The following is a 24,227-nucleotide window of genomic DNA, read 5'->3' as shown; positions in this document are numbered from 1 at the left end:
CCATGCATATGTATACTCAACAAGGAGATTACAATGTTGATTTCTGAGTGGAAAAGTAGCAAATAAAGTGGTATTTAATCCTTACCATACATCCATGTTCCATCCATAAATTTCTCCATAATTTTTTTTGTTACTTTAAGATGCTTCCTTTGCAGGGAAAACAGTGGTAGGTAAATAAGGATCCAGTAATTCTGCTGTCATCTCCCGTTTTAATTTTCCCTGCCAATTGGAACTCACTGTGTGGAGACTAAATTTCTAGCAGAGCAATTTTCATTCTCAGGTATCAATAAACCAAGCAAACAGGAGTCTCCTGCATCCTGCTCTTTGGGAAGCTTTCTCCAAAATGTACAAAGTGCTTTGAGAAACAGTGGTGACTCACAGGGACAGCCATATCTTGTTGACCACACACGATACACATACAGGTGCATTGCTGGTATCAATGTGATGGAGGGTGGAAAAAGAGAAATGTAATCATCCTCTCCCTGCACACTACATATCTGTAATCAATGATTAGGCTTAAGTGTTCTGTCAATTCGGTGGAGTCAACTTAACCCTGTTCATAACCTGGTCAATCTTAGGTTAAATTTAATCCCCTGTAGTTCAGTTGTCTGGATCAATCAGCCACCAGACTTGAAATTCTAGACCTAGAAAACTTAGAACTACGCCACCTTCAGTCTGATCTAAGTATAGTATATACAAGAGCAAACAATAGATACAGACTCAAGATAAACCGCACCAAACTTGATTGCAGGAGATACGACTTCAGTAACAGAGTGGTCAATGTCTGGAATACTACCTGACTCTGTGGTTTCTTCCCCAAAGCCCAAAAACTTTAACCTTAGACTGTCTACTATTGACCTCACCCCTTTCCTAAGAGGTCTGTAGGAGGCATGCATAAGCACACCAACATGCCTTCCATCCCTGTCCTATTGTTTCTTTTATTTTTCTTATATGTATCCATGTATTCATAACTATGTTTTTACTTATACCTATTATTTTGTAGGCAATTGACAAACCAAATAAAATTTAAAAAAAATAGTAAGTTATGAGAATCAACAGGATTCCCTGTAAAGAACTGTGCTTCCAAGGATGCTGCAGCTAGTTGCCAACTTAGCTCGGTTTCTCTGGAGTAAAAATAAGTAGAGTTGGAGATTGGAATGCACTGGGAGACTTTCTATGCCAATTTTATTCAGAAGCTACCAGGAGAGGCAGAACCAAGATAAATGCAAAGCAAGGAAGAGAAATGGAGGAAGGGTGCTTTCAGGACAGCCAACCCCCCCACCCCCAAAAATGAGACAGCTAGGAAATGTACATAAGGAGTCATGGTGACCATAGATGAGAATAGCGGGTATGGGCCTCCATTGACTTGAAATGATTCCACCCACTATGGGTCACCTGACTTTGCCACCAGCACAAGGGTGGTGAAACACATCAGATGTTACACACTTTGCAACTGCTTCTTGAAGTGACATGTCTTAAAGGGGAAGATATTACTGTAGAATAGCTAAGGACGACCTAAGGTTGCCTTACCATAGATTGAAGATGAAATGAAGGGCAATATCAAAGGGACAAAGTAGAAAAATGTAATAACAAGACATATTTATACTGTGTTTGAGTGTAAGTGGGCAAAAGTTTTTTTCCAATTAAGGAAGTATTTCAGTTCATCCACAGGGAATCTGGAAATGGATTTCTTTTTTTCATTTTACATTGAAATGAAGGTCAAAAATAAATGATTGGACGAATGCAAACTTCTTGGTCCACGAATCTTCAACAATGTAACCTATTATATTGTACTCCATTAACCATGTGGGGCTCTTAGGAGGAAAGGCCCTTTATCTCTCTCCCACAAAGCTAAAGAATAATGGCCCCTAAACATTCTGATCTTTATTAAAGTCATGATTCTGAGAATGGTTCATATTTATTGTTGAAAGAATTAACATTTGCATTATATTGTGTTTGACAGGGATTTTCCCACAGAAAAGAGACACATTCCCTTCAAAATTCATAATTTCTTCTTAATAATTTATTCTAGATGGGGAACCTGAGCCTCTACTCTCAGCACTAGGATCGCTCTACTCCACAGCTGAATACTGTGCCCCTGTTTAAATAATAATACAAAACTAAATACTAAATAATACAATGAGGATCATAAATAGTTGCATAAAATCTAATCCTACTTGTTGGCTCCCCTTCTTGAACCACATAGCACCACCAGCCCTATGAAGGCAGGAAGCCTCAGTGAAGGAATACAAGAATCCCACTTCTTCCTGCGCACACTGATCTTCCTCATCTATCAATTGGCAGGCTTAAATCCAGGTAGCTCTCTCTGGCACTCGCTCAACAACTTTGACATCAACACACAGTGGAAAGCCAAATGGGCTGCTGAAAGCCCATATACAGGTAGTTACATAGATGACCCTACACAAAAGATGCCAGGTTTTGACCTTCCTCACTAGCATTGGTCAACTCTGAACAGGATCCGTACTCAACATGGTGCCCGCCAGGACTCATTGTTTAAGTGGGGTCTTCACTTCACCTCACTGGCTACAGCAAACCTCCTTCCCAGGCAGAAGGAAATCAACAACTAGTAGATGACCTGAATGTGTTTTACTGCAGGTTTGAAAGGAAACTACAGCCATCTATCTCCACAACCCCCATCTCAAACACACCAACAACAGCCAAACCTTCTACAACTGACCCCAACCAATTGGGTTCACAACCTCTGGTGATCACAGAAAAAGAAGTACAAGATCTATTACACAGACAAAAGCCAGGAAAAGCACCAGGGCCAGACAAGATAATTCCTTCTTGCTTAAAAGTCTGTGCTGACCAATTGGCCCCCATCTTCACCCGAATTTTCAATAAATCACTAGAGATGTGCTATGTTCCTTCTTGCTTCAAGTGGTCTACTATCATCCCAGTGCCAAAGAAGCCCTCCATCAAGGAACTGAATGACTACAGACCAGTTGCTCTAACATCGGTAGTTATGAAAATCTTTGAAAACCATCACAGATCTGCTATTAGATCCTATGCAGTTTGCATATCGAGCAAATAGATTGACAGATGATGCTGTTAATATGGCTCTGCACTACATCCTACAACACCTTGAATCTCCAAATACCTATGCAAGGGTCCTCTTTGTAGACTTCAGTTCAGCATTCAATATCATCATTCCAGACATTTTCTAACTAAATTAAACCAGCTGGCGGTACCTAAACACACTTGTAAGTGGATCATAAGCTTCCTAACAGACAGGAAGCAGCGGGTGAAGGTAGGCGGAATCATATCTGATACTTGTGCAATTAGCGCAGGGCCCTCCACTGCGCAGGGCCCCCTTTCTCCACTTCTCTTCTCCCTACCAATGACTGCATCTCAAATGATCCATCTGTTAAAATACTGAAGTTTGCAGATGGCACAATAGTGATTGGTCTCATTCGAAACAATGATGAATCCGCATACAGACAGGAGGTTGTACAACTTGCCTCGTGGTGTAACCGGAACAATCTGGAACTGAACACACTCAAAACCATAGAAATGGTGGTAGACTTTAGAAGAAACCCTCCCATACCACGACCTCTTACAATAGTAGACAACACAGTATCAACAGTAGAGACCTTCACATTTCTAGGTTCTATTATATCACAGGACCTAAAATGGACACCTAACATCAAAAACGTTATCAAAAAAGCACAACAAAGAATGTTCTTTCTGTGCCAACTCAGAAAGCTCAAACTGCCAAGGAGCTGACGATACAGTTCTACAGAAGAATTATTGAGTCTATCATCTGCACCTCTATAACTGTCTGGTTTGGTTCTGCAACCCAACAGGACAGACACAGACTTCAAAGAGTAATTAGGACTGCAGAAAAAACAATTACTACCAACCTGCCTTCAGTCAAGGACCTGTATACAGAGGGCTGTGAAAATATTTACAGACCCCCTCACATCCTGGACATAAACTGTTTTAACTCCTTCCCTCAAAAAGACACTAGTTTGATTTGATTGCTTATTATACCCTGTGACTGTTATTAAGTGTTGAATCTTATGATTCTTGACTCTTGACAAATGTATCTTTTCTGTTATGTATACAGAGAGCATTTGCACCAAGACAAATTCCTTGTGTATCCAATCACACTTGGCCAATAAAAGAATTCTAATTCTAATTCTATCTACCCCACAGTGTGACTGTGGTGCTCCTTGACAAAATAGCCAACGCATTGTGTCTGAATGTTCATCAAGGCCTTGCACCGGCCTAATGTCTGATTTTTTTTCAACATAGACACCCTGTCTTTGAATGGCTGGGTGGACTGGATGTTAACATTTGAACTACTACAAGTCCATATATTTGCCATACACTAAATAAATAAATCTTCTTAAGATACCCCAAAATTCTGTCCTGTTGTCAGGCAGGTAAGTAACTTAAGAAACTTCCTTACATTAACCTCAAAATAATGATTGTTTATGTAGTACAATAGTGCCAGGACAGATAGGGATATTTTAATACCCAATGATGGATGTCTACCCTAAGGAATTTTCAGTCTTTAGGAAAAGAAAGGGAAAGAGTAAAGGCTAGAAAGGGGTGAATATGATACTCTCTGCTCCAAGGAAGCTATGAATTTTATTTTGCTTGGAAACCAAAGAGGAAAAAAGAGGTGTTCAGATTAGACTTCAAGCTATTCTCATTGTCAAAGGTCAGAAACACAGGAGATTCCAGGAAGTCATTTCTTCAGCTAAAGGAAGGCACATGCTATTCTATAGTTTTGTTGCCCTTAAATTTGTAGCCTATTCCTCTTTAGCAAATTTGGTATGTTACACAAAAGTTGCAGCAAATATCATGAACTTGTATAGAATGCTTGTTAATGGACAAACTTTAAGACTTGGAAATGCTGGCAAAAAGGTGGGTGGGAGCCTCTCATGTATTGTGGAGGAGTGAAATGTTTGTGAAAAAAAATTGCTTGTGTGTAAGAGGGTACTTCTGCCCATCTTGTATCTGGAAGTGTGAATTGGGCATCTCCTGAGAAATGAAAGTTGAAGTGGGACTGTGATCTTTAAGAAGTGTATGTAGTAAAGCAAGAAGAGAGGGGATTAAGAATGAATGAGTGTTGAGTGAATGTGGATTGATTACAAAAATGAGTGAGTGGTATGAAAAAATTCAGATGATTTGGACAAATAGAATGAATGAGAATCATATTGTTAAGCAAACATGTAAAGGAGGAATGAGTGGGCTGAAATTAATGAGGAGGTGAAGGAAATGATGATTGGGTGCAGTTGATGAGATCTTCAGAAGCAGAAAGGAGAGAAGTAGAGTATGAAGAACAAAAAATAGTGTGTGCATATGATGGAAGCAAGGATGAACAAATACACGAATGGTATAATTGTAAACTAGCTTTAATTATGTCTCATTTATTTTCCTTATTTCCTGCATTTATTTTCTTTGGTTGATTATTCCTTTTCTGTGGTCTGCATAAAATTGCTTATTCCTCCTTTGATTCCTATAAGTTTTAATTTCATCCCTTGTCTTTCATAACAAGAATAGATGTAGATCTCCTGCAATAAGCTGCAGTTATGGTGAGAAAAACCAGTTTGCAATCTGGCTTTTATTGGCAGATTAATAAATTTGAGGCATGTAAGAATTCCACATGTAGACATACAGAACTCCATGAAGTTCCAAACTGCAGTAGCTTTATCTGCAGTGAATATATTTTCTTATTTATAATTCAGGACTTTGTCTTAGCTTTGAAAGCATATCTCCTCTATTTTTCTTTTTTACTTGTGTTCTTTATATCAAAAGTGGCATATGCCTCTTTTTTATTATCATGAACCAATAAAATCATAGTTAGAAACCCATTTCTTGGCTACATTCAGGTCACAATGAATTTTCTCCCAGCTTCTAGCCTTTTCCCTAGTTTTTAACCTTTTGAAATTAGCCTTAATACGAAGTATAAAGCACCACCATTTCTCTATTCAGAACAAGGTAGCTGAGAAGAAAGCAGAACTTTCTCAGAAATGGATTATATGTTCATATTTCAAAAGTAATAAAAGACAATTTAATTTTTAATTGTCAAGTCTCTCCTAGAGATGAGAGGGTAGATGGAATGGAAAAATGAAAAAAAAAGTCAACAGATATTCTGGTGAGATGCTTTATCATTTAAGGTAGCTGGAGAAGAAGTGGAAATTGGCAAGGTGGCATGCCATATAGAGCGACAGTTGTACTTTTCCTTCTTTGTGCTCTGAAACATAAATCTGCTGTCATGACAACAGTAATTCCAAAACTATAGGTGTGTGTGTGCGCGCGCACGTGTGTGTGTGTGTGTGCGCCTGTGTGATGTCAAAGCCTTACTGGAGTGCAATGGTGCTATTGTTACAAGAATAGGAACAAAGCCTAGAGTCTCGTAACTTGTGGACAGAATGAAGATTGCATTGAATCAGTGAAAAGGTGGGTGGAATAAGGAAGCAAGTGAATACTTAGAGTTGTGCTATGTAGCAACTTACTTACTGCAGCAGGGAGTGAGGTGGGGAATCTGATTATGTCGAGGGCTAATGGAACTGATTAGCCAGGCAGACCCGATGGATGCTTTATTAGAGCCAAATGATTGACCTATCAGTGATCTAGTAGAGATATGGAATAATAACAGAACCTTGTGGGCACATGATAATTGTTCTCTGCCTTTTTCAGAGCCATCATGCTCCATGTGTTTTGTATGCTCCATGTATCGTGGCTGATAAAACATAAGACCAAGATGACTTGCATAACTGTGGCAGAAATTTATGAATGATTCCATTGGACACAGTATCAATACCATCATAAATCACATGCTGTTGCTATTGGAGAGAAGAGGAAAATGAATTTATTTTTATTTAGTTATCTATCACATTTAGAAACTGCCCACCTCCCTCAGAGAGTAGTATAGAGAATTAACCAATCAACATCTTTTGCAATTGTTGGGAAGATGATGTGGCCCATTGGCATCTTAGTAACATTTGAGCTTTGCTGTAAGCAACTTGCATGGTTCTTCACAAATAAATTCACTCAGATTCACACTGAACTTCGTATCAAAATATGTATTAGGTATCCAGGACACCATGCAATTGTGTGTGTTTGAATCACACCATGGTGTATGTGTGATTGAATCAGCTTTTCTCCTAAAGAAGTAGGGCCTTGGAGTTGTTCCTGCTATTATTTGCCCTTTAAATCCTGTATTGGCTTGGCTTATAAGGGCTGTTAACGTTTTCACTCTGAGAATAATTTATGAGATAATCAGCACATCTTTTCAGCAGGTGGAGTTTCCCAAGGCTTAATTTAAAATGTTCATATTAATGTATGAAGCCTAAAAGGATTTAGGCCTAAATTATCTGCAAAACCTCTACAATCTACCTAATGATCTCAATGCAACAGCTGGATGGTTTAACACCAACTCCTGTACTTTTTTGTGAGGTTGGTATCCATATTGTGGAATAATGTGCTGTTGAATTTGAATCTGCCCCCTTCTTTTTATACCTTGGGAGTGGGTTTAAAACCTTAATATTTTTAGAGGTTTTAGCATTTAACTATAACTTTGTTTTCAGATTTTAAGCATTCTACATGTCCTATACAGATTCCTACAAGCAAAGCCATTGCTATTGCAATGAGAGCTGATAGGCAAGCAAGGAAGCAGGGAGAATATTATTGAATATTTATCTTCAGTATATAGAATGCATCAATAGCCAACAGCTCTGCACCCTTCGCTACCACAGTAACCAATGAACAAACATCAGATTGGCAGCTAAAAATGAAAATCACTGCAACCACTGTTTAAATATGGTAGAGCAGTGACCACATGCAACAAGTGGGGATGATAGTTTACTTATCCAACACCAACAAAAATTAAGGTTAATCTTCCCCTTCCAAATAAATCTCTTGATGGCTCCCTTAAACCTGGCAAGTTCTTCTGCCTTCTATTTCATTCTTCCCATTTTCAGCAATACTTTTTCAATGCAATTTTGTAATTTTCCCTTCTCCCTTGATGCATGACACACTTTATAGATTGCTTCAATGCAGTCATAAAAATTATGCTTGGAATCTTTAAATTGAAAGAGGATTGAGACTTTTACTTGTCCCATTTTTTGCAGCTTCATTGGATTCTATTATATTTTAATAGAGATGTTTAAAAATAGACTTACTGTTTTCAGTGATTGTCTCTACTATCTGGGAATGGAATAATTTAGTATATGCATAAATGAATTGCTCTTTTTCTTCATCAGGAAGACTTAGAAACAGAGGCTGAGTAATGTCAATTTCACATTCCTGGTCACAAAATAAATCTTTTTTTCTGGTCCCTTGGAAAAAAACATATACTACTCTATGCATTTCTGCCTCATATGGTACTGGCGCTCTACTCCTTTGGAAATATTTTACTCCAGGGAGTATTCTTTGTTCAAATGAGGAGATCTTGAATGAATTCAAGGTCTAATAATAAGGACCCACTCCTGGCATACATTCTTCAATATATAGAAAAACAGGCCACAGTTAATTGTTATTTTCCCTCCGTTTTATTTAGGCACTCAGCATTCTAGAGATCTTTCCCCCATGTCAAGGTTAGAGTTCTTCCCTTCAAACTCTTGCCCAATTTTAGAATGCAAATACTGCACATATACAATAAAGAAAGGTATTGCCAAAAACTGAATCAGTTTATTAGTATTATTTTTAGCAAAAATTCGGATAAAAAGACAGAGCATTGTGGTTGGAGGATAAGCTCAAAGATTTGGAGAACTGGTATAGTATGACAAATATCATCCCCTCTCCATCAAAGTGCACAATATCCAAAAGTAGTCAGATTATTTTGACAGCTGAAGCAGAAGATCTTTAAACTGGTAGTAGAAACATACAAAAATTGTAGTCCTATCACAACACCTACTGGCAGTTGACTCATTCTACTCAATTCTCTTTAACATCTGCATGTAACTTCCAGGAATGGTCATCTGATGGCATGTGGCATCATCATCATCATCATCCTTAACAGGGTGATGATATCCAATTAAGTATCTCCAACCATAGTCAATCACTTACTAACAGAAGACATGAATAAGGATCTGTTTTATTGGTATGAAGTATTGATCTGGATCCGGATCTGGATTTGGAAGGGAGATAAAAGGCTGAACCGGAACCCAAGCAAATTGCAATTGCTGTGTACATTGGGGTTCTCTGTTGATGCCAAACCATGCCTGTGTAGAAGCAGGTCCATGATTTGTGAGTCCTTCTAGGAACCTGTTTAAGCAGCAGATAGAAGCTGTGGCTAGAGAAACCTTTGACCAGCTTTAATTGATGCATCACTTGCAGACTTATCCGGTGCAGGAAGAGCAGATTAGAGTAACCCCACTACCTCCATATTAAACTACTTCAATACATTTTACATGGGACTGCCTTTAAAGACTGTACAGAAGCTACAACTAGTCCAGAATGCTGTGACCTATGTATAATTGGCATACAAGCCTCTGTGTGTATATGTGTGTGTGCACACACACATGTGCGTATACACCCCCTCCCAATACTACTGTGCTTGTACTGGTTGTCATTTGTGTTCCTTTCATAATAAAATAACAGTTATAGAATAACTGTTTTTATTATATAAAATCCACTAATGATTGGCAACTGGGTATATTCAGGACCACCTCCTCAAAGAATCAGGCTAACCTAGTACATTATTCAGGGAAAAATTCTTCATAGTCCCAGGCTTATGTATATACACACACGCACACAACTGAGAATTGCCAGATTGTGATGAAATAAAGTCTAACTTAAGCTAAATAAATAAAATTAACAGAAGCCTGAGATTTCTTTTCCCAAGACTTCTCCTTTATTGACTGTTCCCTGCGCTCAACTGCCTATTCTGTTTTTACTCAAGTTGGAGAATTACTAGTTGCCCTTCAAATTCTTTACCAAAACCTATTTTTAATTACTTCATTGCTATTTATATTCAATAGAATATAATAGTCCTAAGAAAAGTGTTTAACTAGTTCACTTCTGCATCTGACTCTCTAGCTATTTTTGCATTAGCTAAAACAGATTTTGGGATGGAAGAAAGATAAATGTAAAAGAATTGAGAGTTGGTAGAAAAGATTTACAGATTGCTTTGGCCTATCGATTTATTCCTGAAGGTGTTTACATTTCAAAGAGATGTATAGTCCCACTCTATTAAAAAAAAAAAGCAATGTAGTTCTAGCCCCATTCAATTAGGTGAATATGTGTTAAAAGAGCCAGTACAGAAAGGGGCAGTGAGGGCTTAACACTGCTCCCTTCCCCATTTCGTACAACTTCCCTACTTAAAATGGCTTTGTGCTGAACATGGGCCTTTGAACTAGTGCCAGACAGGGGCAACCTCGTGCATTTATTCCTGCCAATTTTCATTCACTTTGATGAAAAATAGTTTACTTTCGACTTTTTTCAAAGGAGAAGAGAATTTCAGGAAAATCCTAATGACTGGGTGATCTTATTGCATTTATTTAGTTGCAGGCTGGCCAACGGATGTGCAAACTTTGTGTTTTGCTTTCACTGGACTCATTCTCTCTCCAACTGTATCACAAATATACCCAGGAACTATTTTTCTATGACATGCCCTCATGATGTTACTGCATTGATTCTCCCCGCCAGCTCACAGCTGAGATATCTTTGAAAGTAGCAGTTTTGCCTTTCTTCCAGACACAATTTTTGCTGTGGTTGATAGAATTACAAAGTGTTCCAAGAAGAACCAAAAGGACAAATGGAATTCTTTGGGAATAGGAATGGATTTTTTTTTTTTTTTTTTGCAAATTATTGCAGGAGCAGAATAGACTGTAGATTCCTTCACTTTTATCAGGAAATAGGGAGCAACTTCTCCCCTGTGTCAAGAAGCTGTTGGGAAGATGACCGAAAATGTCAAGAAAGCCTCACTATAACTTACTCACTAATAAAGTGGCTTCAAGTGCATTTAGCCAGTTTCCAGAGTTCTGTAACCTAATCTCTTTTCCTTGCAATAAATCTATTAATAAGACTCATTCAGAATCTACATTTCTTGGTAACGAACAGCCATTAAGGGCTTAGCAAGATTTTTTGGGAGGTGGCTGCTAAATTTAGTTTATTAATAAAACTTACATTCTGCCACCATCACAGAAGCCTATAGCTTACAGAGTAAGAATGTGAGTGTTTGTTGCATTCATCGGGGAGTTGTGAAATGAAACATGGAGCCTTCTGTAAATTTATCAGCAGATCACTGCATTGTGTAAACAGTCCTGAACTCCATATGTTTTGTGGACTGAAACCTGAATAACTGGCAGAATTCTGTTATACATTGTGCCCTTCCTAGTTTTGGGATACACCTACCATCTGTCAGCATTAAAGGTCTACTTTGCTAGCCAATATTGCTCATGACAGCACATCAGGAAGCTGCATCCAGAGGAACATCCTTCTGTAGCAACTCTAGGCAGAAGCTCAATTATAAGTTTGAAGAGTACTTGCTGCCTTGAGTGCAACTAGTACCCAACATGAGAAAGAACTAAGATTCTATTCCGAGTTGGAAGAAAGGCAGGATGAGGTAGTGCTTCTTTGGAAAGAGAGTAACTTCTAACAGATAGGGCACCAATTCTGCTATTGTAGAAGCAGCAAAGCAGAAGCCACAGTGAATTGCTTATAACTGATTAGTGTTAAAATTATATTCCTGAGTGTGTATCATCATGCTCCTAACTTCAGGAAGTGTGGAGGATATGGTATAAGAAGATGAAGGACAGAATGACTGAAGCCAGAGTGGCAAAGTAGACATTAACATACCTACTTGCATCCATTCTACCCATATATAGAATATGGTGGTCCACTGAAAGTGTGCCATGCTATACCAGTGATCGTTGACAGCTTTCTAGGACCATCTCTGCTCTGTTCCAGATAAACATCTGGAACCCAACATTAGGGGGTAGCATGGCTGTATTTTTTTTTTCAATTAGCTCTACACATGGAACAGCCCTACTTTTAGGAGCCAGTTTTCAATGGAGAGAAAGCAGTAATATGCAGAGGATGTCTGAAAATCCAAACTGTTGTCTAAATAATGCAAACAGTCTGAGATTCCTACATCACTATCTCTTCCTGGAATGGACAATGACTTTGTAGGAAAGGTTGGACCTTTCTTTAACCAGGTTTTTTTCATACCTGCCCTTTGCCTTGGAAAATATTTGACTTTCTGTCTCATTTGATGTCCAAAATGCTGTCAGAGTTTGTTCTGTTACTGTAGAAATGAAGATGAAAGAAATTAACCACACAACTGAAAACTAATTAAGTAAAAAGATTTCACAAAAACCTAAAGATTTCAAAACAACCTTGTTGGAAGCCCTTATCTGCATTCTGTACTAAGTTACTACAGCAGCCCCAGGGGAGTTTTCCACCCATATGTCTTTTGCAGGTCTCATTAACAATCCAAGATAGCTGCTGTGATTATGACCAATTCTGTCAAGTCTTTGGTAGAATCCAAAGTTCACTGCTCTTCAGGTTGATCATTAACCAAATCATAATAGTCTTCAGGAAGGATAATACATACCTTTGAAAAGCAACTGGTACCTCATGCTTGCTGTACTACAGGCAATACAAAGACCATATGTCACAACAATTAAGGATAGAAATAGTTCTACATCATTGTAGAGGTTACCTGATAAGCCTCAGAAGAATAGAGTGAAATACACCAGGGTGTATGATAGACAAATTTGATTAAACGTGGTTGCAGCACATTAATAGATGCACATGTGATTGAGTTTTGTGCCTGTGTGGATAGATGGATAGATAGCTTTTTGTGAGTAAAGCAAGTTGATACCATTCTTTTATGCGACTCTTCTTAATTTTATTGTTTTGATATTTTTTATCATTTGAAAGCCCCCCAGAGTTGTTCTATTGTTGAAAGGGATGATATATAATTTTAATCAAATAAATAAATATATTATAATTGCATTTCTTTAGAACAATCTTTTGTTCTGATTGATGCAATATGACTGTCATGCCCTTGTCAGAATCTGATTTGGAGGGGCAGGCCAAGCAACTGACTGGGAGCGGGAGTGGGAGTGTGGCTCTGTTGGCTGTGGAAGAAACTGGGGAAGGGCAAAGTCCCACTGGGCAGAGCAGGGGAGAGGTAGAGCAAGGCAGAGGGAATTCAGAGGAAGACCCAGGCCCACCCCCTCTTCACCCTAGGGCACAAGGAGGAACGGAGAAGGGAGCAACATGAGTTTCATGGCCTAAGGGGGAGGAAAGGGCCCTGATTCCCTTCATTAGCTACAGCTGGAAACACAGTGTTTAAAAAGGGAAGGTGCGCACAACAAACTATTGGAAGCAAATTGTGAATTATCTGGCATCATCGAGGTTTATCTGGATTCCTGATGTCTTCCCAATTGTGTGTGTTTGGCTGTGCTTTCAAGTCTGCCATTCCTTCTCCTGCCCTGTCAAGTTAATTACTGCAGCGTGGTTTGTTTGGATTTTTAATTACAATTTGTATGTACTTTGTTTTTGGACTGAATTTCCTCCACTTAAAGGCTGTTCCTGGGAGAGTTTTTCTCCAGCCGAAGGTAACCTGGACACTGGGGGCAAAGTTGGAGATAATAAAGGGACTCTTCTTGCTTATTTGACTGCGTTGCCTTTGTGCCACGCCCCAGGTCTTCACAATGACTTATGAATTCTTTGGGACACAGAATCTTTCCTTTTATAAGTTTAAGTGATTGTTTAAAGAATCATACATTGATAAATATCAATAGTAATTTAGCACAAAGGTATCACACAAGAAAAAAAAAAGCAGCAGAGAATTCATATGCCTATTTTTCAATGTGGTAAAAATTCAACTTATAAATGATTCCAAGAATACAACAATGCAAACTTTTCTCTAGAAGTTAGACTTGTTTTAGAGGAAAAGGAAGGTATACTTGGATTTAGTAAATTAATATTTTTATAGTAACATCTCCAGTCCTTCTTTATAAAAAAATTCAAGACAGTTTGTTTGCAATCTTTATGAAAACTGATTCTGTACATCCAATGTTGTGGTGCCTCATCACTTCCCCCCACTTAAGTCTCTGCTACCACAGCACTATTAAGATAAATTATTGGTATTTTCCTTTTCTAAAATCTATCAGTAATTTCTACCTCAGTAATGTTTAATTTAGAGAATAATGCATACGCTTTTTTCATTATAGCATATATGCTATATTGTCTTTTAGAGCAGAGGTCTCCAACCTTGACAACTTTAAGACTTGTGGACTTCAACTCCCAGAACTCCTTTGCTGGCTGAGGAATTCTGGGAGTTGAAGTCCACAAATCTTAAAATTGCTAAGGTTGGAGACCTCTGTTTTAGAGAATCTAAAGAGTTTTATGTGCATGTGTGATTTTAGTTTTGCAGCCTTTATCATACAATAATTGAATAACAGGAGAAAGAAGAATAAAGATATAAAGAGATGAGGAGAGAGAGCATGAAACTGGGTAAAGAATCAACATAACATAACTCTTCCTTTCCCTTTGAACACTTCTCTTTGCCACCTCCTAGACAATTATTACTCTTAAGAGTAAACACAATAGTACCAGGAAATACATTTCTATTCTACGTAAAATGCTAAAAGCTGGAAGAGCTGGATGTAAAAATTAAATAAAACCAACATGGATTTACTTTGCATTCAAGTTTTGTTCTGTCAACTCATGTATTATGATCATGATATTGCACTTAGCTGCAGCCTCAGAAGAACATCATTACTTTTATCAATGTGCTGTTGGTAATGGACCTCAGGTAAGTGTGCTTTATGGAAACAGAACAAACCATTCAAAGTACAATTTATAAGCCTGGTTACCTTGCCATCCATTAGAATACAAATAGAAACTGGCTGCTCTTGCACTTTATACTAAGTAAATAAGAAATCTGATGAAGCAGGCCGTGCAATCTGGCATTTTATCTATTTTTCATTGGATAGAGAATATCCACTAGGAGATTTTTTTCCCACCTGAAAACTCTGCTTTGTCAGGGGAAAAAACATTTCCACACACAAAAAAACCCCCGCCATTTCCACCAAAGCTCCTGTTTTCAAAGATCCTCAGGTCATCAGTGGTGGGATTCTACCAGTTTCCCTACCGGTTTGGTGATTATGCACTGCGCATGTTCAGCTTTCTAAACACTAGCTGAGGCTCTGCTACACCAATCAGCTGAGAGGATAAAGAACAGAAAAGCACAGGGACGAGTGGGAGGGCTGATCCTACACTTTTGTCTTCTTTCTCCTTTCAGCTGATCATCGGAGTTTTTTTTACTACCTTTTTGCTACCGGTTCAGTCAAACCGGGCTGAACCGGTAGCATTTCATCACTGCAGGTCATGTATGCAGCTTTGCTGTATGGACTGCAGGATTTTCTAGAATAAGAGCACCAGATCTGGCATCTTAGAAAATCTAGCCTTATAGATCTAAAAAAAATAATTAAATAATTTAGACAAGACCCTATTGGTTAGGAGTTCTAATGCATCTGGATATGATTAGACAATGTGTTTTGGATTATGTGCACCATTCTCTTGCAGGTACAGCTTGGGGGTGCTTTTTAAGCCTACCATTTTTCCAAATGTACAAACAAGGGTAGAGGGAAAAAGGGCATATTCTTCACTGTTTTTCCTTCCTGCCGTGGGAAGAAAGAATGAGGAGACTTTTCCATCAGCAGAATTTGGGATTTATAAAAGAGCAGTGAATGAGCTTGATATTTGTGTGTTTTTATTTTTCAGGATGAGTAGAGGCCCTTGTAATATTTGTCTGATTTTGTTTAGGTAGTTATACCTTGATTGATCTGTATGGGGATGCTATGATTTCAGGCAGTGACTAAAATTGGGGTTTTGGTCTCCTAATTATGATCATGTACTGTATGTGAGCCTCTTGCAACAATAAACTGATATTTCTAAATGTAGCCCTTTACTGCGGATTTAAAATATTGCCTTCTTTCAGCTACATTGGTTGCATATTGATTTCTGGTCTGGTACAGAACACACCTTTGAAAGTAGTTTAGGAACAAGGGACTTTTCTTTAAGATTACTTTCTTCTCTATGATAAGTTCTGACCTGAGATGAGTATTGAATTCCTTGCCATTATCCCATTGTTTTTAAAGGTTATATAGTGGACAGAAACATGACTTCAACGGTGGTGCCAAAATTACAAGATAGGTTCTATGTTCAGTAAATGAGCATGAGCATTATTTTCTTTCTTCTGTTTTAAAATAATAAGGTCTACTCTATTTCATGATATATGACTAATGGAAACGAAACCAAGGGCATAGATAGAGTCTTTACATAAGTCCCAAGCTAGCATCAGGACAACAAGCTGTAGATTCCTAGGAAATCAAGAGGGTTCAAACAAGCTGTCTTGTACTCTGCAAGCACAAACAAGATGGGTTTCTTTTAATAGTCATGGGTGGAAGACCTGTACAAGACACATTCATATTCTTGGCCAACAGAATTTCACTAAGGAACAGTCTGTCACCTATGCATTTGTATGCAAGTGAGGCATCTTTACCTGTCTTTGTCATTGAACAGTTCTGGATAGGGATAACTGATCTAAGTCTGTAATTCTCTTACAACTCTCCTACTGTTGTTTTTGTTTTTATATGAAGCACATTAATGCCAATGTTGGTAAGAGCATTTGTTTATTGTTATTTTTTTCCTACTTGCATTTATTGGAGAAACATGGCTTATAAACCCCCTATATCTCCATCTTTTCTACTAATCTAAATGAAATGTTTATATATATATATATATATGTGGATCTTTGGTTGTTCGGGTTTTCTCCCGCGTAAGATTCGAAGTGTCTAGGCAACGTTTCGATGAAGTCTCATTCATCATCTTCAGGCTTCTGTCTCCGGCTCTGTGCTTCTCAGAGTAATGTGAGATTGCAACTGCTTCCTCCTTTTAACTGCCAGTGGGGGTGGGACTTGATTGGGTGGGGGCTTGGCTGTGTTCTGATTGGGTGGGGGTGTGTTCTCATTGGTAGGGGTTTGGCTGTGTTCTGATTGGTTGGGGGTTAGCCGTGTTCTGATTGGTTGGAGGCGTGTTCTGTTCAGGTGGGGGCTTGGTTGTGCTCAGGTTAGTCTTAGTTGCTGGGGGATTTGAGCTGGTGAGTTGTGATCTTGCTGTTTGGCTTCGAGTTCGTGGTCGTGCTGCATCTTCATAGTGGGTGTCGGTTTGCTTCATGTATGGCTCGGAGGGGTTTGAAGTGGGTAGTGATGCAGCTGCAGTGCAGCTTCTGGTCCATGGTCGTGTCTCATCTTCTGAGTGGGTGTGAGTCTGTTTTCTACATGGAAGTGTGGTGGTGGCATCTTGTGTGGCTCTCCTGGGTGTGGGTCTGGTGTCCTTCTTCATGTTAGGTACTCGTCTGTTCATGAGGGCGGGTTTCCAAATGGCTGGAAGGCAGGAGACGAGTACCTAACATGAAGAATGACACCAGACCCACACCCATGAGAGCCACATGAGAACACACCCCCACCCAATCAGAACACAGCCAAGCCCCCACCCAATCAAGTCCCACCCCCACTAGCAGTTAAAAGGAAGAAGCAGCTGCAATCTCACATCACTCTGAGAAGCAAGAGCTGAAGACAGAAGCCTGAAGATGATGAATGAGACTTCATCGAAACGTTGCCTAGATACTTCGAATCTTACGCGGGAGAAAACCCGAACAACCAAAGATCGATCTATCTATCTATCTATCTATCTATCTATCTATCTATCTATCTATCTATCTATCTATCTATCATCTATCTATATATATTCTTAAGTTTTCGTGGGTACTTACATGTATGGTATTCAGCTTTGTTCAGGTATTTTCCTACGTCATTATAGTTGTGCTTTTAAAGTTGTAGCAATGTTTCGGCAGAATCTCATCTGCCATCATCAGGCTTCTGTACTGTGTTGGTCTGATGGCAGATGAGATTCTGCCAAAACGTTGCTACAACTTTAAAAGCACAACTATAATGGGAAAATACCCGAACAAAGCTGAATACCTACCATACATATGTACATACATACATACATACAGTCCTTGACTTAGCAACATAAAGTTTGGACTCAATTGTGGTTGTCAATGAGACATTTGTTAAGTGAATTTTGCCCCATTTTACAACCTGTGTTGCCACAGTTGTTAAGTGAATCATTGTAGTTGTTAAGATAATAACACAGTTGTTTAGTGAATCTGGCTTCCCCATTGACTTGTCAGTTCACAAAAGCTGTTCACAATGACCCCAGGACATTGAAACCATCACATCTCACTTCATGTGTCCATGGGGGTGCTGCAATGGTTGTAAGTGTGAAAAGTGGTCATAAGTCACTTTTTTCAGTGCCTTTGCAACTTTGAACAGTCACTAAATGAACTGTTGTAAGTCAAGGACTACCTGTATATTACTAGTCCATGTATGATATGCCATATGCTAAATAAACTTTCTTGAAACATCTTGATAAGATATAAAAGTGATACGTGGAAATGACCAGAGTTAAGCACAGTTGATTGAACTGCAATTGATCAGTGACCCATCTGATTTAGCAAATCCATTGCTACCATGGTTGACTAAGATGCAACAGCAATAGAGGAAGAGATAAGTACATGTGCAAAAATATCCTTTGTGCTTGTCATGGAAGACTGGCCAGCATAATGCTTATTTTGTTTTTATGAGCTGCTTTTTCAAGTTAAAAGGATCTGAAATGTTACCCAACATAAACATGACAAACAAATAAAATGTACACAGCACAGTAATAATGGTCAAATGGAAAGCCTTAAAAGCTTAAATTCACAGAATAATCACCCTCTAAAAACATCAACAAAGAGCAAAAGTAAAGCAAAACAGAACCTTGGGATATAAAACTCTCAATGGCAGAAAGACAATCAAAATAAGTGGTGATCAGATTTTGGGGGAGGAGGGGCAAGATAGAAATTTACAAAAAATATTATAGTTGTGGCCGCCTCTAGACTTATGAAAGGAAAACATCATTGAAGAAAGTGTTCAGGAGACTTACACACTGATCAGACTTTGCATTCAAAGTTCTTTGTAGGCTTTGGAGAATGAAAATAGCAATTTCTACTCCCCAAAACCTAAAAAGGCAACCCATAATTAGTTACACTCATGTTGATTTTCTCGTTGAAACTGGGAGCAAAAACAATGCTCCAGATGAAGCTGCTAAAGATTTCATGGTGCTCTCCACCCAAAAGGGAAGAAGAAAAACAAAACTGGAGAAGGTTGGTGGAAAACTTCTCTTGATGGTCGCCTTCCAACTAGATGGGAGAAACTGAGAAAACCCATGTTCTTTTTCATGCTTTTTCTTTTTGGTTTTGGCTACTGAGGGGGAATTATAATTCTGTCAAGCCAGCATTTATCTTACAGGACTTAAAACTTAGGAAATATGAGGAATCAAGTGTTCCTTCCAAAGAAGAAACCGAGGCAAGAGCCTCAGAAGGAACAGACTTTTTAAGATATTGAGCTGAAGCTCTACATGGAACAGAGGTGGTATTCTGACTAGTTCTGGAGAACCAGTAGCAGAAATTTTGAGTAGTTCAGAGAACCGGCAAAAACTACCTCTGAGTGACCGCAGTTCCATCTATTCCCTGCCTCCTGAGTCCCAGCTGATTGGCTGGGTCTTCTTTTGTTGCCCTGCACAGGAGAAGGAGCTGGAAAGCAGGTTAGTGAGATGGAGAGGGAATGGAGATTTTACAGTATCCTTTCCCTGCCACATCCACCAAGCCATGCCCACCAAGCCATGCCCACAGAACTGGTAGTAAAATTTTTTTGAATCCGACCACTGACATGGAACATGGGAAGACAGAGGTGTATAATCTTCAAGAGATAATGTCTTAAACTTATCTGACTCTATTTGAATTCTGAAAGGAAAAACCACCTGCTTCTACTTTTTTTTGTAAAACAGTTAATATAAATCAGATTGCCTGTGAATTATTTATGATGCAAGCTTGAATACATTCAGGCTTTACTTCTCCAGTTGTGGGCTATTCTTTTAAACAATGGACATGTCTCAACAAAATCAAACAAATGTACATCCTTGGTTGACTTTCCTTAGTTAAACAGTACTGTACAAATTTTGTAAGCCACAAATTAGATAATTCACATTACTTATTGATCATTTGAAATTGCCCTCCTTGGAAGATGATATGGGAAACACAAAATGGACTACCAATATTTGTTGATGACACAGTGATAGTAAAGCAAAAGTGAAATCTGGAGAGGAAACGGCAAGGCTGAAACTGGGCACATGGTAAAATGTCTTTTCCAATTTCACCACATCACAGAAAACTTCAAGGGGCTCTTTCAGCATGGTTCTACCTTTGAAAATCTATTTTTTTTTCTTTTTTCTTTTCCATATTCTTCTCTAATAATGCAATTTATATTTTGCAAATGAGTGGTATATTTGTGCCATATTATAGCTAAGCCACTAATTTCTAATGGCAGAAGAGAAAATATTCCTGCATAAAACAGGAAGAGGCACAAGGATTGTGCTGTAGAAAACAACACGACTGCGAGCTTCAGATTACACTGAATCATGGAGAGATCAGTCAAATGAAAAATGAATTTGCCATTTTCTTCCTCTTTCCACTATGCTGCCAAATGATTCTTTCCCTCCTCACTCAATTCTCTAGGGAGAGGCTATGTGTCAGTCATTCCCACCAATAAACACACAGAGACAGGCCACACAACTCTCTTTTCAATTTAGCTCTTGTGATATAAATGCACGGATTTCTCCATGGTTGTATGAGTGCATATAATGAGTACATTTAGAATTAAAATCAGATGAAATAGTTCTGAAAAATACAACTTTCTTTCTCCTATTGAAGCTTAAAGCCCACCTTGGTTTAATTTAATATTGATTTAACAATTGGTTGAAGACTGCAAAAAAAAAAAAATAATGGAAAATTTGAGAACCGTTTAAAAAATGCTAGATTCTGGTTTGCTATGGATTTAAATTGTGATGTGCTTGATGGGAAGCTTTGAATTTTCATACCCGTCTATTTAACTCTTCACATCAGTTTCCATTCTGACACTTTTTTTAAAAAATAGTGTAAATCTTGTTTAATCCTTCTTTCACCTGAATTAATTAAATGCCACAGCGTGTCTTCAGGTCAAAGTAAGCTACCAAGATAAATGCATTGTCTTTATTTAAGGACTCAGTCAGGCTGATATATCACATTAAAAGGAACTCTGCAATTGTCCCCAATCTGCTGTTATCTAAATTTGTTGACACAAAACTCTGGTTATCCACAGACTGTACTGTTGGCATTGTGGGATTTATTGTCCAATACCAGCTTGGGGAAAACTGACCTATGGCTCTTTCCACTCTGTTGAGTTGAAGCACAATTTTTCCATCATTAAGTGAGCATAAAACAATACTGGCATGAAATGTTCTACTCATGTTACTGAACAACAGAATGACAGAATTGGAAGAGACCTTGGAGGGCTTCTACCGGTGGTTCAACTCCTCTACAAGCAGGAGACCCTATACCTGTGATGGCAAACCTATGGCATGCATGTCACAGGTGGCATGCAGAGCCATTTGTGCTGGCATGCGAGCTGCAGCCAAACTTACCTCACTGGGCATGCGCGTGTCTCACTGCTGATTTTTGGCTGGTTTGAGGCCTTTTTTGGCCTCCCAAAGACTTGAGGAAAGTTTCTGCAGGCTTCTGCAGGTTTTGCAGACTGAAAACTAGCCCTGTTTTGTCACTTCCTCTTTTTCCAAAAATACCATAAGTGATGAAACGGGGCTAGTTTTCGGCCTGCAAAGCCTGAAGAAGCCTTCCTCAAGCTTTTGGGAGGCTGAAAAAGGCCTCAAACCAGCTGAAAATCAGCTGTGAGGCTCAGTGCAGGTAAGGGGGTGGCATGGGTGGCTGGTTGGGGATTACACGCGCATGCGTAGGGGGCGCATTGCCTTCTGGGTGCTGGCACATGAGTGCAAGCATGCAAGCACGTGCACAATTTTTGGCACAGGAGCCCAAAAAGGTTAGCCACCACTGCCCTATACCATTCTCAACAATTAACTGTCCAATCTCTTCAGTGATGGAGCACCCACAATTTCTGAAGGCAAGACTTTCCACTGCTTAATTGTTCTGTCAAGAAATTTCTTCTTAGCTCTCTCAATTAGTTGCTTAGTTTTTATCCAGTGCTTCTTGTCCTTTGGAAAATAGGTTGACCTTCTCTTCTTTATGGCAGCCTCTCAAATATTGGAACACTGTTATCATGTCATCCCTGGTCCTTCTTTTCACTAAACAGCAAAACATGTCATTCTTCATGTTTTAGCCTCCAGCTGCCTAATAATCTTTTCTCCACTCTTTCCAGAGTCTCTCTACTGATTCCTACCTGTTTAGCTCTATTCTAGCTCCCTATTAAATGATGCTGTCCTGATTTTCCATGAATGACATCATAAACAAAACAATCAGCTGATTCCTCTGGTTTGTTTTCCTATTTTAATGTGCAAACCTGTCTGGAAATAACTTTCTCCTACCATACCACAGGTATTCAGCAGGCTCTGACCAGTTCTGGAGAACCAGTAGCGGAAATTTTGAGTCATTCGGAGACCCGGCAAATACCACCTCAGACTGGAGATTTTACAGTATCCTGCCCCTGCCATGCCCACCAAGCCATGCCCATAGAACCAGTAGTAAAAAAAAAAAATGAATTCCACCACTGATACCACTGAAGTAGGAATGGGGTGCATCTGGCTGCAGCTCTCTTTCAGTTACCTCCTTCTTGTGCCCTTTCTCCTATACCTCATTCTGTATTTGAGTTTTAAAAGGCCATCCAGAGAACTGAGCAACAAGTAGCATTTTTATTTTGGATTTATCTCCACTTTAGTTTGTTTCTTTAGATGGGCAGCAGTTGTAGACTCCTTTATAGGTTATGAGATTCAAAGACAGCAATTAACTTTATTGTAGAGTACCAACATAGCACTATTTTGATCTAGTTTTTAGGGATGAAACAGTAAATGGGCAGTATAGAAGAGTGATTCTGGGTTACAGTAAAAGGAAGAAAAATTATCTGCACTAGCTTGAACAAGCCAGCAAGAGCCATTCTCATCCTTCTCCTTACTTAATTTGGCCTCTGCTATAATGAGCGATAAAGATTTTATACACTTTACAATGTCTTTAGATAGTGTTAGTTTGAATTAGAATTTACTATTTTAACACTAGTACAACTAAGGATTACTTAAGTCTGCCTCATTTGTGGGCTAATTATATTAAATTGTTAGATCTATTTATTTCAAACAGACTATTTTCAGCTGCATCCTAAATGGCCAAAATATTCATGTGGGTATTATTGCTGAGGTAATCTCCAGTGGCTACTTGGAAAATACAGTCATGTTTTTCACTTATATACTACTTGATGATAAGGCTAAAGAAAACAACCAAAGTACATATTAATGGCGGCATGTCCTTCACTGGTTAGCAACTGGTCTTGTTTGGATTTTTTAAGACACAAATGACCTAATACATTTCCACTCTACTGTTTTTGCTAAGAAACTTGAAAAATAAGTTTAGGGGAGATATTCTGCCTTTTTAATATTTCCTAGGATATTTCATTTTTTTAGGAGAGGGCTGGGTGATAACTTCCTACACTACATACAAATCATAGGTTCTTATTGAGTTATAGGTCTCCTTCCTTGGTGTCTTATCAATCCTTTCTTTAAAAATATTCTCATTGGAATATGTTATACTTTGATATTTAATAGAATCAGAGATTAAAGAATGAACTTATTACTCAAAAATTACAATTTGGTATAATAGCAAAAGCAGAGGTATACTCAGAAAAGAGAAACTCGGAGATCCAACAACAGATTATTCTCCTGATAATCTCACTTCTGAAAAGGTGCTAGAGCTGTTATTTCTGTTGTAGCAAGAAACAACTGTTCCTTGAAATTGAGAACTGTTTTGGGTGGACAGACAGAAGATAGAGGCACTTCAAGGAGGATTCATGACTGTTTAATAATCAGGTGAAAGTTCTATAAAACCCAACTCTTTTGTTTCATATAACTCTCTTTCAGCACCTTTTTAATTCCTGAGTCCCACCAGAGCTCTTTCTTTCCAAGGTGTTGAATCACATTCGAATTATTTACCCCCAAACCATTTGACTGTGTTCTTCCTTAAAATAATTCCTCCTATACAGTATTGTTACCAGTTTACATTCTTTTTGGCTACCTTCATGCTTATATATACTGTAATTCTATGACTATTATTGCAGGAAGGACAGAGACATGAGGAA

This window comes from Pseudonaja textilis, chromosome 6 (assembly GCF_049901715.1).
Source record: "Pseudonaja textilis isolate UNSWEBS1 chromosome 6, rPseTex1.2, whole genome shotgun sequence".
Taxonomy (NCBI): Eukaryota; Metazoa; Chordata; class Lepidosauria; order Squamata; family Elapidae; genus Pseudonaja; species Pseudonaja textilis.
Note: the sequence above shows the minus strand (reverse complement) of the source record.